This window comes from Amphiura filiformis, unplaced genomic scaffold (assembly GCF_039555335.1).
Source record: "Amphiura filiformis unplaced genomic scaffold, Afil_fr2py scaffold_56, whole genome shotgun sequence".
In the NCBI taxonomy this organism is placed as follows: domain Eukaryota; kingdom Metazoa; phylum Echinodermata; class Ophiuroidea; order Amphilepidida; family Amphiuridae; genus Amphiura; species Amphiura filiformis.
Window position 1 is genome coordinate 226100 of NW_027305520.1, and position 5094 is coordinate 231193.

Consider the following 5094-nt stretch of genomic DNA (forward strand, 5'->3'; position numbering starts at 1 on the left):
GCAAGTATTATACTGACCAAGTCCTAACACCTCAATGAAATGGATGCTATAACGTACCCAATCAAGCGAACATATCAAGGTCATATCAGGGCGTTATACAAAGAATGGTCAAAGGTCAACGTTTCCAAAGAAGTATAGTAATAGATGTAGACACAAGCTTTCGTGCGGGAAACATAAACACATAGTCGTCAGTCGTGTGGTTTTTATGAGATTTGATACGGCGCTGAAGTCTATTGGCTGTCCCAAAATCAGTACCAGACCCGGTTTCCAGACGGCAATGTGTGTGTTGTTACAAGGAATGCAAACTCATTTTATCAATGAGTGAACCACATAGAGGAATACGACATCTATCGTGAGCCAATCTGCATTCTGTTGCCTGCAAAAGCCGACGATCAGGTAAAAATTCTAAAAGCAGCGTGACTAGATATTTGCGTTAATTTCATGATACGTGTAAAACGCATTGAAAACGCCAAATTGCAGTCATAAAATATATAATATTAGTAAATCACCCAATCGAATGTTAACGTAGGTATGTGGAAAAGAACTGCAATAACAATAACAAACTATGTGCCCAAAGAGTTGTCTTTGGCATGTCGCTTTTTTGAAATATGACCAAAAATATCAAATTTTGGAAAAACGCCCCAAAATTTAAAACAAACACGAACCTTCCAAAATAAATATATATTAGCACACGGCGGCCCAGTCACTACCTGCCGCTGTGATTTGGGGTAACTCATTGCTTCCCCTCTCCAGATACCGGAACTTCAAGGTCGCTCATACCCCAGCCCTTAAGTGGGCCTTGAATTGTCCCCCTCTGCGTACGGTCTAATCTGTATTTTACTTGTTTCTCCACGTCAAGTTGGTGCACCTTGCTCGTTTTACTTTCTGGTTCTATTGATTGGACTGTTGTGATTAATAGTTGACATACTTTGTATAATGCACTGATTGCGGTATTGTGTTTAGCAAATGATCCATGTGATACACGTGCTAAAAATTTGGTTCTATTGATGTCAGTTCCTCTTAAGTGAGTTACTTTGTATATAAATAATAGTTATTGCGGTATTGTGTTCAGCTAATGATCTGTGTAATAAACGTGTTAAAAATTGGGTTCTATTGATGTCAGTGACTTACGTTGTTAACATAATAATAGTAATACCTTTACTGCGCTATTGTGTTCAGCTAATGATCTGGTTGTAAATTTGCTACATTAATATGGTTCTATTGATATCAATTCGTCATAAGTGAGTTACTTTGCATAATACACTTATTGCGCTGTTGTGTTCCTAAAGATCTGTGTGATAAATGGGCTATCAATATATCAGATATGTCATTTAATTTCGAGCAATTAAAGCATGAAAAGAAAATTGTTAACCCTATTTCACTGTATTTTTGTCCTTTCATCTTAACACATTACAAGTAAGAACAATGCAATACGGAGGAGACAGTTTTAACATTAATATACGAAATGCAATAAAAAAATGAAATAATAATACTATCATTGCAAAGTAATACTATATCCCAGCAAACAAAAAAGTTTTCGACCGCATTCGTTAAGGTTAGAAAAGGTTGTCAGAAAACGTTTAAATGTCGGGTTATATAAAGCGTATATAAAAGGTATAAAAGTTTTTCATAACATTCAAACAAAATTCTGAAATCTTACTGCAAATATCCTAACATAATGTTATTGAAATGTTTACAAAATATTTGGGGAAAATGTTTGCAAAGGCGATTTATAATAACATTTTGCCAACATTTAAAAAATGTTGTTGTAGTGGGGTTTTTTTATGTACAAAATCTTCAAAACAATTTCGTGATCTTTATATAACCCGACATTTAATGTTACTAAAACGTTTCTACCAAAACCCTAAGCCCCAAATATAAACTATTTAAAACGTTTTGCGTTTATTGCGGATAATATTGTGGTGTGTGAGATATGAGTGCATAGAAACGCAGTGCGCATGAGAAATTGTGGCACCTATTTTATAGTTGCAAAATACCATAGTCTATAGCATTATCACTATATAGAATATTTACTAATGTTTAATGTTCTTTGTTTTGAAGCCACTTGTAAATAAAACAATAGAATCAGCATATTGCAGTAATTTGTTATGAAGCCACTTGTGAATAAAACAATAGAATCAGCATATTGCAGCAATTTGTTATAAATAAGAATGGTGCAATTTCACCATGAGATATTTCCAGCATAGTTGAATTACCTTGACCAGGACTCCCTATCTTTTAAATTTAATGGCTTTATTTAAATCCTTTCTGATGATACAACAAAATAGTGTGCATTTCTGAATGCCCATAGAGTATACGTGAAACCTGGTGTATCATAACTCCTTCATACAAGTAGAGTAGTAGCGAGACCACGAAAATTCTTCTAGTTAACGAAAAAAACAAAAATGTTGTATTATATGTTCTCAACTGTTAGTCAGATTGTATCAGAATCCTTTCCTACAAGTAGAGTAGCGGCGAGAATTATTTTCGTTAACGAAAAACAAAAATATTGGTATTATACATGTATGTTCGACTTGTTCTTGTAAAATCAGGTTTTACATTGGTAATTTTAAAGTTATGACGTAATCAATATTAAGTTTACTCTACATTGACCTGGTTGATAAATACTCTGTTACTACAGTAAGCCAACCAAATAAGGTACCAGTTGTTATGTTCACCCCTTGCATATCCTAAACAAAGACAGATATGTCATAATTGGAACCAGCAGCCAATAGCTGCATCTTTTAGCTCGAATTTAAGACCTCATTTGTTGCAATTGTTCAAGAAATAAAGATATGACGATCCAAAAACCCAAGGAAGATTCCAATTTAAAAGTTGCAGTTTGCCACATTGCATGCCCTATTGATTTGTACACAAAGTGTTCACGAACAAGACAACTAGCGCCGTGCTTCCATTGATCAATACGTTGAAACTAGCGTCGTGCTTTCATTGATTAGAACACAAAAGTGCAACTTTTGATTTCGTTTTTATTAGGTTTTAGACCACCGTTTCTTTAATTCTCAACCAATCTCAACAAATGAGGTCTTAAATCAGAGCTAAAGAGTACAGGTATTAGCTGCTTGTTTTAATTTTGACTCATTTTTCTTTATTTAGGATATACAGGGATGAACACAACTGGTACCTTAATGGTCATTTAACTAACTCATCCAGCACATCTTTATTTTTATTGGCCCCTTAATGATTTGTTCAACCATGTGCCATTTTTATGTAAAAGTAGTCTTGCTTTGAGGGTCGTTCCCACCAAATTTCAATCCAGTCTGCAAGTCAATCCAGTCTGCCAGTCTGCATAATGTAAGAACCGAAAATGCAGACTCCTTAGCTAGATTGTACTATCATCACATTATATGAATAAGGCCTACAGGGACTTTGTCTTTATTATTGATTTACCTGTTTATACAAATATGACGTTTCATACAATATTCAGATTTACAACATCATGATCATGTTTTTTATTTTTTTTTCGCATTCAAATGTTTTGACTATCTTTCATTTTCAAATTGTTTCCAATGATAGTTAGAGTAATCCCGGAGCTTTGCTGTTTTTGTTTGTCAGTTACAAAGTTTACAATGTGGTAAGCGTGCTTTTGAGGCGACATGATTAATACCTGGTCGACAATCATAATAATAACGTATGATATGATCATATTTTGTACATAAATAAAACCTATATCTGCAAAAAAAGTCTTGTCACGAAACCATGGATGTAACGCACATTAATTATTTATATACATTTTACTTTATGCCTCTTTCGTTAGTTTCAATTTTTAATTTTCTTAATTTCATTCAGTACAGAACTAAGAATCGAATTATTGAAATGTCTCATGTATACCACGGTTCACATACTGCTCCCATTGCAAGTAAAGTGTAAGTTTACCCTCATAGTGGCAAAGATTAGTTATGTTTATGGATATACAGCAATTTGGTACAGTATTATTATTATTATTATTTAGGTTAATATTACTATCTGGTGTAGATGGTGTAATTTCAGCACCTTTATCTCAGAGGGACATCATTACTGTTAAAGGACTTTTATTTAATGATACATGCATATAAAACTGCACATGGGCCAGAATGGAAATTATTTATTTTTGTTTGTAATCACACAAAAAACATTTTGTGTGAATTTTATTATCAAACTAAATTCCATTCAATTGTATGGGCCTTTCTATTTTGTATGTTAAGTCTATGGGGATGGGAGGGGGGTGGCAAGAACCTCGCTTTTGGTCAATTTAGGTACTAAAAATACCCATGGCAAATGATGTAATATAATTTCGTAAAATTTTGCTATACCTGACCGAGTACGAACATAATTAAAATACGTTTCATTTGTTGGGCTTTAAAAAGCCCTATACCGTAATGCTTATGAAACAATGGTGTGATCAACGCCGTAAACTGTCACCACTGTCATAATCAATTGCACTATTGAACAAACTTAGTAACATAGCGTTACTTCTATCTACTTCGAATTGATATCTACTAATAGCTTATTTAAAACATTTAAGGGGGTACCACACCCCTCGATAAATCTGTGTCTATTTTTGCATTTTTCTCAAAAACTAGTAACACAGTGGTAACAAAAGTTATGTATATTATAGAGGCAAGGAATCCAAATACTACACTGGAATTTCAGTGACCCAAGACAAGCGGTTCGTTATTTATGATAAGAAATAAGGTACCGCTAGGATGTACCTCATTTCCTATCATATTATACTGAACCGCTTGTCTTGAGTTACTGAAATTTCAGTGAAGTAATTGGATTCCTTGCCCCTATAATATGGATAACTTTTGTTACCACTGTTTTATTATTTTTTTTAGAAAAATGCAAAAATAGTCACAAATTTACCACAGGGGTGTATTACCCCTTAAGAATGTTGCTATCTACTGAATATAGCTTATTTAAACGTGTGTGTTTTTATCAGCTTGTACTTAGTTTACTATATACCGAAGATATAGCTTATTATTTCAGCTGTATTGTGTTACGAGGCAAGTAAAAATGATATGTGTCCAACTTTTCTTTTCTTCACATTTCGGAAAACATTAATCAAAATCAATCTATGGTTCCCAGGAATGTTTC